Source organism: Triticum dicoccoides, chromosome 2A, assembly GCF_002162155.2.
Source record: "Triticum dicoccoides isolate Atlit2015 ecotype Zavitan chromosome 2A, WEW_v2.0, whole genome shotgun sequence".
Lineage (NCBI taxonomy): Eukaryota > Viridiplantae > Streptophyta > Magnoliopsida > Poales > Poaceae > Triticum > Triticum dicoccoides.
This window is the reverse complement of record NC_041382.1, coordinates 252,875,680-252,891,186: the sequence shown is the minus strand read 5'-3', so window position 1 is coordinate 252,891,186 and position 15,507 is coordinate 252,875,680.

The window sequence follows — 15,507 nt, the reverse complement described above, 5'->3', positions numbered from 1 at the left end:
GAAGGCGTTCTAAGAATTCTGAGTTTTTAGATCCTGATGATGAAATTGATAAAAAAGGGATTGAAAGAAATAAAAATCTAGATATTGCTAAACCCACTATTTTGGATCTCAAGGAATTCAACTATGAAAATTGCTCTTTAATTGATTGTATTTCCTTGTTGCAATCCGTGTTAAATTCTCCTCATGCTTATAGTCGAAATAAGGCCTTTACCGAACACATTGTTGACGCCTTAATGCAATATTATGAAGAAAAGCTTGAGTTGGAAGTTTCTATCCCTAGGAAACTCCATGATGAGTGGGAACCTACAATTAAGATTAAAATTAAAAATTACGAGTTTCATGCTTTGTGTGATTTGGGTGCTAGTGTCTCTACTATCCCCAAAGCTTTGTGTGATTTGTTAGATTTCCGTGACTTTGATGATTGCTCTCTAAACTTGCATCTTGCGGATTCCACTATTAAAAAGCCTACGGGAAGAATTAATGATGTTCTTATTGTTGCAAATAGGAATTATGTGCCCGTAGATTTTATCGTTCTTGATATAGATTGCAATCCTTCATGTCCTATTATTCTTGGTAGACCTTTCCTTAGAACGATTGGTGCAATTATTGATATGAAGGAAGGGAATATTAAATTCCAATTTCCCTTAAAGAAGGGCATGGAACACTTTCCTAGAAATAAAATAAAATTACCATATGAATCTATCATGAGAGCCACTTATGGATTGCCTACCAAAGATGGCAATACCTAGATCTATCCTTGCTTTTATGCCTAGCTAGGGGCGTTAAACGATAGCGCTTGTTGGGAGGTAACCCAATTTTATTTTGTGTTTTTTGTTTTTGGTTCTGTTTAGGAATAAATAATCCATATAGATTCTGTTTAGATGTGGTTTTATCTTTTAATTAGTGTTTGTGCCAAGTTAAACCTATTAGATCTTCTTGGAAGATAGTTATTTGATCTTGCTGTAATTTCCAGAATCTTTGCGCTCAGTGACCGAATTGTCAAAAATGACCAGAACGTGATAAAATAGTGATTCCAATTTCTGCTGATCAATAAACAAATTTCCCAGGTCGTCTAATTTTGGTAGAATTTTTTGGTTTTCAGAAGTTTGCTTTAGTAACAGATTACTACAGACTGTTCTGTTTTTGACAGATTCTGTTTTGCGTGTGTTGTTTGCTTATTTTGATGAATCTATGGCTAGTAAAATAGTTTATAAACCATAGAGAAGTTGGAATACAGTAGGTTTAACACCAATACAAATAAAGAACAAGTTCACTACAGTACCTTAAAGTAGTCTTTTATTTTCTTTCTCTAACGGAGCTCACGAGATTTCTATTGAGTTTTGTGTTGTGAAGTTTTCAAGTTTTGGGTGAATTCTTTTGATGGATTATGGAACAAGGAGTGGCAAGAGCCTAAGCTTAGGGATACCCATGGCACCCCCAAGATAATCCAAGGACACCAAAAAGTCAAAGCTTGGGGATGCCCCGGAAGGCATCCCCTCTTTCGTCCACTTCCATCGGTAATTTACTTGGAGCTATATTTTTATTCACCACATGATATGTGTTTTGCTTGGAGCGTCTTGTATTATTTGTGTCTTTGCTTGTTAGTCTACCACAATCATCCTTGCTGTACAAACGTTTTGAGAGAGCCATGTATGAATTGAAATTTGATAGAATACTCTATGTGCTTCACTTATATCTTTTGAGCTTGATAGTTTACTCTATGTGCTTCACTTATATCTTTTTGAGCGTGATAATTTTTGCTCTAGTGCTTTACTTAGATCTTTTAGAGCACGGTGGTGGTTTGTTTTAAAGAAACTTGATCTCTCATGCTTCACTTAGATTATTTTGAGAGTCGTTAATAGCATGGTAATTTGCTTAATGTTAATATACTTGGTACTCAAGATATGTGAAACTTTCTTTTTAGTGGGTTGAATACTAAGATAAGTTAGATGCTTGATAATTGTTTTGAGATATGGAGGTGATAATATCATAGTCGTGCTAGTTGAGTAGTTGTGAATTTGATAAATACTTGTGTTGAAGTTAGCAAGTCCTGTAGCATGCACGTATGGTTAAAGTTGTGTAACAAATTTGAAGCATGAAGTGTACCTGGCTTGTGCATCCTTATGAGTGGCCGTCGGGGACGAGCGATGGTCTTTTCCTACCAATCTATCCCCCTAGGAGCATGCGCGTAGTACTTGATTTTTGATGACTTCTAATTTTTTGCAATAAGTATATGAGTTCTTTTGACTAATGTTGAGTCCATGGATTATACGCACTTTTACCTTTCCGCCATTTGCTAGCCTCTTCGGTACCGTGCATTGCCCTTTCTCACATTGAGAGTTGGTGCAAACATCGCCGGTGCATCCAAACCCCGTGATATGATACGCTCTTTCACACATAAACCTCCCTATATATTCCTCAAAACAGCCACCATACCTACCTATCATGGCATTTCCATAGCCATTCCGAGATATATTGCCATGCAACTTCCATCATCATCATCATCATCATTATGACATGCTTTACTTTTGTCATATTGCCATTGCATGATCTTGTAGTTGACATCGTATTTGTGGAAAAGCCACGATGCATTATTTTTCATACATGTCACTCTTGATTCATTGCACCATCCCGGTACACCGCCGGAGGCATTCATATAGAGTCATATCTTGTTCTAGTATCGAGTTGTAATCATTATGTTGTAATCAATAGAAGTGTGATGATCATCATTATTAGAGCATTGCCCAATCTGAAAAAAAAAGAAAGGCCAAAAAGAAATGAAAAAAAAGAAAGGCCCAAAAAAAGAGAAAATAAAAAGGGCAATGCTACTATCTCTTTTTCCACACTTGTGCTTCAAAGTAGCACCTTGTTCTTCATGTAGTGAGTCTCATATATTGTGCTTCAAAGTAGCACCATGATTTTCATATAGTGAGTCTCATAATTTTTCTTGTTCATACTAGTGGGAATTTTTCATTATAGAACTTGGCTTGTATATTCCAACGACGGGCTTCCTCAAAATGCCCTAGGTCTTCATGAGCAAGCAAGTTGGATGCACACCCACTAGTTTTCTTTTGTTGAGCATTCTTAGCTCTAGTGCATCCGTTGCATGGCAATCCCTACTCCTTGCACTAACATCAATTGATGGGCATCTCCATAGCTCATTGATTAGCCTCGTTGATGTGAGACTTTCTCCATTTTTGTCTTCTCCACACAATCCCCATCATCATATTCTATACCACCCATAGTGCTATGTCCATGGCTCGCGCTCATGTATTGCGTGAAGGTTGAAAAAGTTTGAGATTACTTGAGTATGAAACAATTGCTTGGCTTGTCATTGGGGGTATAGAAGTTGGGAACATCTTTGTGTGATGAAAATGAAGCATAGCCTAACTATATGATTTTGTAGGGATGAACTTCCTTTGGCCATGTTATTTTGAGATGACATAATTGTTTGATTAGTATGCTTGAAGTATCATCATTTTTATGTCAATATGAACTTTTGTCTTGAACCTTTCGGATCTGAATATTCATACCATGATTAAGAAGATTTACATTGAAATTATGCCAAAGTATCACTCTGCATCAAAAATTCTCTTTTTATCATTTACCTACTCGAGGACGAGCAGGAATTAAGCTTGGGGATGCCTGATACGTCTCCAACGTATCTATAATTTTTGATTGCTCCATGCTACTTTATCTACTGTTTTGGACTATATTGGGCTTTATTTTCCAGTTATATATTATTTTTGGGACTAACCTATTAACCGGAGGCCCAGCCCAGAATTGCTGTTTTTTGCCTATTTCAGTATTTCGAGGAAAGAGAATATCAAACGGAGTCCAAACGGAATGAAACCTTTGGGGACGTGATCTTCTCACCGAACATGATCCAGGAGACTTGGACCCTACTCCAAGAAGTTTCCGGGGAGGTCACAAGGGTGGAGGGCGCCCCCTGGGCGCGTCCCCTGCCTCGTGGGCCCCTCGGAGCTCCACCGACGTGCTCCTTCCTCCTATATATACCTACGTACCCCCATTAGACCAGAGACGGAGCCAAAAACCTTATTCCACCACCGCAACTTCCTGTATCCACGAGATCCCATCTTGGGGCCTGTTTCGGAGCTCCACCGGAGAGGGCATCCATCACGGAGGGCTTCTACATCAACACCATAGCCCTTCCGATGAAGTGTGAGTAGTTTACTTCAGACCTTTGGGTCCATAGCTAGTAGCTATATGGCTTCTTCTCTCTTTTTGGATCTCAATACAATGTTCTCCCCCTCTCTCGTGGAGATCTATTCGATATAATCTTCTTTTTGCGGTATGTTTGTTGAGACCGATGAATTGTGGGTTTATGATCCAACTTATCTATGAATAATATTTGAATCTTCTCTGAATTCTTTTATGTATGATTGAGTTATCTTTGCAAGTCTCTTCCAATTATCCGTTTGGTTTGGCCAACTAGATTGGTAGTTCTTGCAATGGGAGAAGTGCTTAGCTTTGGGTTCAATCTTGCGGTGTCCTTACTCAGTGACAAAAAGAGTTGCAAGGCATGTATTGTATTGTTGCCATCGAGGATAACAAGATGGGGTATTTATCATATTGCATGAATTTATTCCTCTACATCATGTCATCTTGCTTAAGGCGTTACTCTGTTTTTAACTTAATACTCTAGATGCATGCGGGATAGCGGTCGATGAGTGGAGTAATAGTAGTAGATGCAGGCAGGAGTCGGTCTACTTGTCACGGACGTGATGCCTATATACATGATCATACCTAGATAACCTCATAACTATGCTAAATTCTATCAATTGCTCAACAGTAATTTGTTCACCCACCATAGAATATCTATGCTCTTGAGAGAAGCCACTAGTGAAACCTATGGCCCCCGGGTCTATTCTCATCATATCAATCTCCATTACTTTATTTTACTTGTTTTGCTTTTACTTTTTACTTTGCATCTTTATACCAAAAATACCAAAAATATTATCTCTATCAGATCTCGCTCTCGTAAGAGACCGTGAAGGGATTGACAACCCCTAAGCGTTGGTTGCGAGTTGCTACCGTTTTGTGCAGGTACGAGGGACTTGCGCGTGACCTCCTATTGGATTGATACCTTGGTTCTCAAAAACTGAGGGAAATACTTACGCTACTGTGTTGCATCACCCCCTCCTCTTCGAAGAAAACCAACGCTAGCTCGAGATGTAGCATACACCATAAAAATGGTGTGTATCCGGTGGTGCGATTCGGCGTGGTCCGCAGCCCCCAGAGTACGGAGTCGAGCTCCTCTACCTAGTGCGTGTTAGATTCCTTGAGGGACCGCACTAATCTGGGTTTGATGCCACTCACGATGAGACCATTTGCACGTTTGACCTGACCGTTAGTTTGTGGGTGATAGACGGAAGCGTAATCGAGCTTGATGCCCATGTTTTTGCACCAGAGTTTTACCTCATCGGCCATAAAGTTCATGCCGTTATCGGTGATGATGCTGTGGGGGACGCCATAACGGTGTACGACCCCGGATATAAAGTCTATCACATGTCCAGATTCGGCCGTCTTAACAGGCTTGGCTTCTATCCATTTGGTGAACTTATCCACCATGACCAGTAAGTATTTTTTCTTGTGGGTTCTGCCTTTAAGGGGTCCCACCATGTCAAGCCCCCAGACCGCGAAAGGCCAAGTGATGGGGATAGTTTGAGGGCGGTGGGTGGCATATGGCTTTGGTTTGCAAAAAGCTGGCAACCGACGCATTTTTGGACCAAGTCCTGAGCGTCCGCCCGGGCCGTTGGCCAATAAAAGCCTGTACGGAAAGCCTTGCTTACAAGGGACCAGGCTACGGCGTGATGGCCACCGAGTCCGGCATGAATTTCAGCCAGCAGGTTCCGCCCTTCCTCTTCGGAGATGCACCTTTGAAGGACTCCGGTAGTGCTTTTCTTATAAAGTTCTCCCTCATGGACTTTATAGGCTCTAGATCGCCGCACTATACAGCGTGCCTCGTTTTGGTCCTCTGGGAGTTCCTGCCTAGTAAGGTAGGCTAGGAATGGTTCTGTCCACGGGGCGATAACGGCCATTAGTACGTGGGCTGAGGTTGTGATTTCATTGGCAGAGCCTCCGATTATGTCAGATTGTTCGGTGTCGGACAGTGCGGTTGGGTCCGGGCTAATATTGCCATGTTCCCCTTCCCATACTACGGATGACTTGAGCAGCCTTTCCAGGAAGATGTTGGGGGGGACCGCATCGCGTTTTGCATCGATGCGTGCCAGGACGTCTGCCGCCTGATTGTTTTCTCGGGCTATATGGTGAAATTCGAGCCCCTCAAACCGAGCTGACATTTGAGGACGGCGTTGCGGTAAGCTGCCATTTTTGGATCCTTGGCATCAAAGTCTCCATTTATTGGGGATATCGCGAGGTTCGAATCCCCGCGCACCTCTAGGCATTGAATGCCCATGGATACTGCCATCCGGAGACCATGTAAAAGGGCCTCATATTCGGCTGCATTGTTGGAGTCCGTGTACATAATCTGGAGTACATATTGAACTGTGTCTCCTGTGGGGGACGTCAAAATGACACCGGCCCCTAGTCCGGCAAACATTTTGGAACCATCGAAGTGCATGATCCAGTTTGAATATGTGCCGTACTCTTTAGGGAGTTCGGCCTCCGTCCATTCTGCGACGAAGTCGGCCAAAACTTGCGACTTGATAGCTCGCCGTGGCCTATAAGTTATGTCGAACGGGAGGAGCTCGATGGCCCATTTTGCAATCCGGCCCATTGCGTCACGGTTGTTTATAATATCGTTGAGTGGTACTTCCGATGCTACTATGATTGAACACTCTTGAAAGTAGTGTCGTAGCTTCCGGGATGCCATGAATACCGCATATGCAATCTTTTGATAATGTGTGTACCGTGATTTGCATGGGGTGAGGACAGTGGACACATAGTAAACCGGCTTTTGAAGGGGGAATTTGTGTCCGTCCGTTTCCCGCTCGACAATGAGTACCGCGCTGACAACTTGATGGATTGCTGCAATGTACAATAGCATTGGTTCGCCGATGTTTGGCGCGGCCAAGACAGGGTTTGTTGAAAATATGGCTTTTATTTCCTCGAGTCCGGCCGTGGCGGCATCCGTCCACTCGAAGTGTTCGGTGCGCCGAAGGAGGCGATAGAGGAGTAGCGCCTTTTCTCCCAAACGGGAGATAAAGCGGCTTAGAGCCGCCACGCATCCGGTTAATTTTTGTATTTGTTTGAGGTCCTTTGGGATATCCAATTGTGACAAAGCTCGGATCTTGGCTGGATTTGCTTCGATTCCTCTACCGGATACAATGAAGCCCAAGAGTTTTCCGGCTGGAACGCCGAAAACGCATTTTTCCAGATTTAGCTTGATGTCATATGCTCGGAGGTTGTCAAATGTAAGCCTCAAGTCGTCTACTAGAGATTCGACGTGTCTTGTTTTTACGACCACATCATCCATGTATGCCTCTATTGTTTTGCCGATCTGGTTCGCCAGACATGTCTGAATCATGCGTTGATATGTTGCACCGGCGTTTTTGAGCCCGAAAGGCATTGTGTTGAAGCAGAATGGGCCGTATGGGGTGATGAATGCCGTTGCGGCTTGGTCTGACTCGGCCATCTTGATTTGATGGTAACCAGAGTATGCGTCGAGGAAGCACAACGAATCGTGTCCTGTAGTGGCGTCGATAATTTGACCGATGTGGGGGAGGGGGAAGGGATCCTTTGGGCAAGCCTTGTTAAGGTCTTTGAAGTCAATGCACAAGCGCCAGGATTTGTCCTTCTTTGGTACCATCACCAAGTTTGCTAGCCAGTCCGGATGTTTTATATCTCTGATGAATCCGGCCTCCAATAGTTTGGCTAGCTCCTCTCCCATTGCCTGTCTCTTGGGCTCAGAGAAACCCCAAAGGGCTTGTTTGATAGGTTTGAATCCTTTTAGGATATTTAAGCTGTGTTCGGCCAGCCTGCGTGGGATTCCTGGCATGTCTGAAGGGTGCCAAGCAAAAATGTCCCAGTTCTCCCGTAGGAATTCTCGCAGTGCGGCGTCTACATCGGGGTTTAATCGTGCCCCGATGGAAGTTGTTTTATTGGGGTCCATTGGATGGACCTGGAATTTGACTATTTCATCCGCTGGTTTAAAGGAGGTGGACTTGGATCTTTTGTCGAGTATCACATCCTCCCTGTTTACCGTGGAGTGCAGCGTAGTCAGTTCCTCAGCCGCTAGGGCTTCGGACAGTGCCTCAAGGGCCAATGCGGCTGTCTTGTTTTCGGCGCGGAGTGCTATGTCCGGATCACTAGCGAGAGTGATGATTCCATTCGGCCCAGGCATCTTGAGCTTCATGTACCCGTAATGGGGTATTGCTTGGAAGATTGTAAAGGCTTCCCGCCCCAGCAGAACGTGGTATCCGCTACTGAACGGGGCCACCTGGAATGTGACCTCTTCGGACCTATAATTATCCGGCGTGCCGAACACCACATCTAGTGTGATTTTTCTTGCACAACGCGCTTCCCGACTGGGGATTATTCCTCTAAAGGTTGTGCTGCTTCGCTCAATGCGGTTCTAGTCTATTTCCATTTTTTGAAGGGTTTCCTCATAAATGAGGTTCAATCCGCAGCCTCCGTCCATGAGTACCTTGGTGAGGTGAAAGCCGTCCACTATAGGACTGAGTACCAATGCGGCTGGTGCTCGAGATGTTCGCAATTTAGGTTCATCACTGGCATTAAAAGTAATAGCCGTGTCACTCCATGGGTTTATTGTTGCTACTTGATAGACTTCGGCGAGGCTGCGGAGTGTTCTTTTTCGCATATTATTTGATGCGAAAGTCTCGAAGACTGTTAAGACTGTACTGGAGTCCCTGAGGTGGCTTTCTGCGGCCTCCGGAATTAGGAGATCTTCGCCCCTTTTGGCCACCTGCCAGAGTATCCAACATGCTCTAAGGCTATGAGTTGGTGTGGCGTCCTCTGTACTATGAATTTTACAGGGTCCATTAAGCCATCCCTCCAGTACGGTTCCATGCCCTGTAGAGGGTTTTGGTTTTTTGGTTTTTAACCCGGGTGTCTGATGATGATGCACCCTTTTATTTCGGACGAGGTTTCTATTCAGGGCCGGATTGTCCCAAAATTTAGTTTCGGTTTTCCGGGCACTTTCCATCGCACAGTACTTTTGTACTATGGGCGCCAAGTTAGCGAAGCGCGTAAGATCACAACGACTTGTGGCGTTGAGGATTCCCTTGTCCATGCAATTATTGCAAAATATTGAGATTGCGTCTTCCTCGCGGCAGTCCTTTATCCTGTTCATAACCAGGAGGAACCTTGCCCAGTAATGATGTACTGTTTCTTCAGGCTTTTGCCTGATTTGGGATAGATCGCTTATGTTCGGGTGGGTGGGTGGAATTAAATTCGGAACTTCACCCAATCTAAGACTCACAGGCCAAGGAGTTTCCGAACTCTGAAGTTTGGATTCCTGGATGTTGTCCAGTGAATCTAGCCCGTTGCCTGATTCTAAGTTCAGGACTTGAGTTACATCCTCCCCTCTGCGGGTATCTGGCTTGGAGGGATCGGGAATATGGACGTAGCTAGTCCTTAAGATAGATGAAGAGTCGCCGCACTGTGCCTCTACCACGGCAACGTGATGGGTGACTTGGGGAGAATTAATTTCTCTTAGATCGGGTTTAAGCCCAACCTCGTCATAATCCGTAGTGACACCCAAGGCGGCGATGCGATCCAAGAGCTCGTTTACGGAAGAGAGCTCCATTGGATCTAACTGCTCGACGAGCTCCGAGCTGACGTGAAGATTGCTTTTGATAACCCGAGAGGTCACCGTCGGCGCAACGGCCGAACAGGCGGTCATGAGAAAACCGCCTAGCCGGAGAGTTTGGCCGACAGCCAAGGCTCCCTTAGTCACGGCGCCGTCTTTAAAGACGGGAAGAGGCATCCTTCCTGATTGTGACGGCACAGAGGAACTCTCAATGAAAGCACCAATGTCGGTGTCAAAACCGGCGGATCTCGGGTAGGGGGTCCCGAACTGTGCGTCTAGGCGGATGGTAACAGGAGACAAGGGACACAATGTTTTACCCAGGTTCGGGCCCTCTTGATGGAGGTAAAACCCTACGTCCTGCTCGATTAATATTGATGATATGGGTAGTACAAGAGTAGATCTACCACGAGATCAAGGAGGCTAAACCCTAGAAGCTAGCCTATGGTATGATTGTTGTATGATGAAGTTGTCCTATGGACTAAAACCCTTCGGTTTATATAGACACCGGAGAGGGTTAGGGTTACACAAAGTCGGTTACAATGGTAGGAGATCTTGAATATCCGCATCGCCAAGCTTGCCTTCCACGCCAAGGAAAGTCCCATCCGAACACGGGACGAAGACTTGAATCTTGTATCTTCATAGTCCTGGAGTCCGGCTGAAGGTATAGTCCGGCTACCTGAACACCCCCTAAACCAGGACTCCCTCAGGGAGAACTTTGTATTGAGATCCAAAAAGAGAGAAGAAGCCATCTAGCTACTAACTATGGACCCGAAGGTCTGAGGTAAACTACTCACACTTCATCGGAGAGGCTATGATGATGTAGAAGCCCTCCGTGATGATGGCCCTCTTCCGGCGGAGCTCCGAAACAGGCCCCAAGATGGGATCTCGTGGATACAGAAAGTTGCGGCGGTGGAATTAGGTTTTTGGCTCCCGTTTTGATCGTTTGGGGTACGTAGGTATATATAGGAGGAAGGAGTACGTCAGAGGAGCACCGAGGGCCCACGAGGCAGGGGGGCACCCCTAGAGGGGAGGGGCGCCCCCACCCTCGTGAACTCATCTTTGACTCCTTGGAGTAGGGTCCAAGTCTCCTGGATCACGTTCGGTGAGAAAATCACGTTCCCGAAGATTTTATTCCATTTGGACTCCGTTTGATATTCCATTTCTTCGAAACACCGAAATAGGCAAAAAAACAGCAATTCTGGGCTGGGCCTCCGGTTAATAGGTTAGTCGCAAAAATAATATAAAAGTGGAAAATAAAGCCCAATATAGTCCAAAACATAGATAATATAGCATGGAGCAATCAAAAATTATAGATACGTTGGAGACGTATCAGGCATCCCCAAGCTTAATTCCTGCTCGTCCTCGAGTAGGTAAATGATAAAAAGAGAATTTTTGATGCGGAGTGCTACTTGGCATAATTTCAATGCAAATCTTCTTAATTGTGATATGAATATTCAGATTCGAAAGATTCAAGACAAAAGTTCATATTGACAAAAAAATAATAATACTTCAAGCATACTAACAAAGCAATTATGTCTTCTCAAAATAACATGGCCAAAGAAAGTTATCCCTGCAAAATCATATAGTCTGGCTATGCTCTATCTTCACCACACAAAATATTTAAATCATGCACAACCCCGATGACAAGCCAGGCAATTGTTTCATACTCTAACTTTTTCAAAACTTTTTTAATCTTCACGCAATACATGAGCGTGAGCCATGGATATAACACTATAGGTGGAATAGAATGGTGGTTGTGGAGAAGACAAAAAGGAGGGGAAGATAGTCTCACATCAACTAGGCGTATCAACGGGCTATGGAGATGCCATCAATAGATATCAGTGTGAGTGAGTAGGGATTGCCATGCAACGGATGCACTAGAGCTATAAATGTATGAAAGCTCAACAAAAGAAACTAGTGGGTGTGCATCCAACTTGCTTGCTCACGAAGACCTAGGGCACTTGAGGAGGCCCATCATTGGAATATACAAGCCAAGTTCTATAGTGTAAAATTCCCACTAGTATATGAAAGTGATAACACGAGAGACTCTCTACTATGAAGATCATGGTGCTACTTTGAAGCACAAGTGTGGTAAAAGGATAGTAGCATTGCCCCTTTTTATTTATTTTCTCTTTTTTGGGCCTTCTTTTTTTCTTTGGCCTTTCTCTTTTTTTGGGACAATGCTCTATTAAATGATGATCATCACACTTTTATTTATTTACAACTCAATGATTACAACTCGATTCTAAAACAAAGTATGACTCTATATGGATTCCTCCGGCGGTGTACCGAGATATGCAATGAATCAAGAGTGACAAGTATGAAGAAATTATGAACGGTGGCTTTGCCAAAAATACTATGTCAACTACATGATCATGCTAAGCAATATGACAATGATGAATGTGTCATGATGAACTAGATGGTGGAAAGTTGCATGGCAATATATCTTGGAATGGCTATGGAAATGCCATAATAGGTAGGTATGGTGGCTGTTTTGAGGAAGGTATATGGTAGGTGTATGATACCGGCGAAAGGTGCGCGGTATTAGAGAGGCTAGCAAAGGTGGAAGGGTGAGAGTGTGTATGATCCATGGACTCAACATTAGTCATAAAGAACTCATATACTTATTGCAAAAATCTAGAAGTTATCAAAGCAAAGTATTACGCGCATGCTCCTAGGGGGATAGATTGGTAGGAAAAGACCATCGCTCGTCCCCGACCGCCACTCATAAGGAAGACAATAAATAAATAAATCATGCTCCAACTTCATCACATAACGGTTCACCATACATGCATGCTACGAGAATCACAAACTTTAACACAAGTATTCTTTAAATTCACAACTACTCAACTAGCATGACTTTAATATTATCACCTCCATATCTCAAAACAATTATCATGCTTCAATCTTTTCTTAGTATTCAACACACTCAAAAGAAAGTTTCACAAATCTTGAATACCAAGCATATTATTATTAAGCAAATTACCATGCTATTAGGAGACTCTCAAAATAATTTAAGTGAAGCATGAGAGATCAATAGTTTGTTTAAAACAAATCCACCACCGTGCTCTAAAAGATCTAAGTGAAGCACATAGAGCAAAATTATAACGCTCAAAAGATATAAGTGAAGCACATAGAGCAAAATTACTTAGCTCAAAAGATATAAGTGAAGCACATAGAGCAAAACTACTTAGCTCAAAAGATATAAGTGAAGCACATAGAGTATTCTATCAAATTTTAATTCATGTATGGCTCTATCAAAAGGTGTGTACAGCAAGGATGATTATGGCATACTAAGACACAAAGACACAAATAATACAAGACGCTCCAAGCGAAACACATATCATGTTGGTGAATAAAAATATAGCTCCAAGTAAATTACCGATGGAAGTGGACGAAAGAGGGGATGCCTTCCGGGGCATCCCCAAGCTTTGACTTTTTGGTGTCCTTGGATTATCTTGGGGGTGCCATGGTCATCCCCAAGCTTAGGCTCTTGCCACTCCTTGTTCCATAATCCATCAAAAGAATTCACCCAAAACTTGAAAACTTCACAACACAAAACTCAAAATAGAAAACTCGTGAGCTCCGTTAGCGAAAGAAAACAAAAGACCACTTCAAGGTACTGTAATGAACTCATTATTTATTTATATTGGTGTTAAACCTACTGTATTCCAACTTCCTATGGATTATAAACTATTTTACTAACCATAGATTCATCAAAATAAGCAAACAACACACAAAAAACAGAATCTGTCAAAAACAGAACAGTCTGTAGTAATCTGTAGCTAGCGCAAGATCTGGAACCCCAAAAATTCTAAAATAAATTTCTGGACGTGAGAAATTTATCTATTAATCATCTTCAAATAGAATTAACTAAATAGCACTCTTCAAATAAAAATGACAGAAGTTCTCGTGAGCGCTAAAGTTTCTGTTTTTTACAGCAAGTTCAACAAGACTTTCCCCAAGTCTTCCCAACGGTTCTACTTGGCACAAACACTAATTAAAAAAAAACACAACCAAAACAGAGGCTAAATAATTTATTTATTACTAAGAAGGAGCAAAAATCAAGGAATAAAAATAAAATTGGGTTGCCTCCCAACAAGCGCTATCGTTTAACGCCCCTAGCTAGGCATAAAAGCGAGGATAGATCTAGGTATTGCCATCTTTGGTAGGCAATCCATAAGTGGCTCTCATGATAGTTTCATATGATAATTTTATTTTCTTTCTTGGAAAGTGTTCCATGCCCTTTTTAATGGAAATTGAAATCTAATATTCCCTTCCTTCATATCAATAATCGCACCAACCGTTCTAAGGAAAGGTCTACCAAGAATTATAGGGCAAGAAGGATTGCAATCTATATCAAGAACAATGAAATCTATGCGCACATAATTTCTATTTGCAACAATAATAACATCATTAATCCTTCCCATAGGTTTCTCAATAGTGGAATCCTCAAGATGCAAGTTTAGAGAGCAATCATCAAAATTACGGAAATCTAGTAAATCACACAAAGTTTTGGGAATAGTGGAGACACTAGCACCCAAATCACACAAAGCATAAAACTCATGATCTTTAATTTTAATTTTAATAGTTGGCTCCCACTCATCATAGAGTTTTCTAGGGATAGAAACTTTCAACTCAAGTTTTTCTTCATAAGATTGCATCAAGGCATCAACAATATGTTCGGTGAAGGCTTTATTTTGACTATAAGCATGTGGAGAATTTAGCATGGATTGCAACAAGGAAATACAATCAATTAAAGAGCAACTTTCATAATTAAATTCCTTAAAATCCAATATAGTGGGTTTAGCAACATCTAGATTTTTATTTCTTTCAATCCCACTTTCATCAATTTCATCATAAAGATCTAAATACTCAGAATTTTTAGAACGCCTTCTAGGTAAAGGAAGTTCATATTCAGTTTCATCAAGATTCATATTGCAAAACAAAGATTTAATAGGTGACACATCAATAACTTTTAGATCTTCATCTTGATTTTCATAGGAATTGGAAGAACACGCTTTAATAAAGGCATCTTTGGGAGCACGCATCCTAGCGGTTCTTTCCTTGCACTCATCAATGGAAATTCTCATGGCTTTGAGAGACTCATTGATATCATGCTTAGGAGGAATAGATCTAAGCTTTAAAGAATCAACCTCAAGGGAAATTCTATCAACGTTCCTAGCCAAATCATCAACTTTAAGCAATTTCTCTTCAAGCAAAGCATTAAAATTCTTTTGTGAATTCATAAACTCTTTAACACTTTTCTCAAATTCAGAGGGCATCTTATTATAATTTCCATAAGAGTTGTTGTAGGAATTCCCATAATTATTAGAAGGATTACTAGGATATGGCCTAGGATTAAAATTCCCTCTATAAGTGTTGTTACCAAAATTATTCCTACCAACAAAATTCACATTCATAGATTCATTGTTATTCTCAATCAAAGTAGACAAAGGCATATCATTAGGATCAGAATAAGCACTCTTAGTAGCAAATAATTTCATAAGTTCATCCATCTTTCCACTCAAAACATTGATTTCTTCTATCGCATGCACTTTTTTATTAGAAGATCTTTCAGTATGCCATTGAGAATAATTAACCATAATATTATCTAGGAGTTTAGTAGCATCTCCTAAATTGATTTCCATAAAAGTGCCTCCCGCGGTCGAATCTAAAAGATTTCTAGAAGCAAAATTCAATCCGGCATAAAAATTTTGTATGATCATCCACAAATTCAAACCATGAGTAGG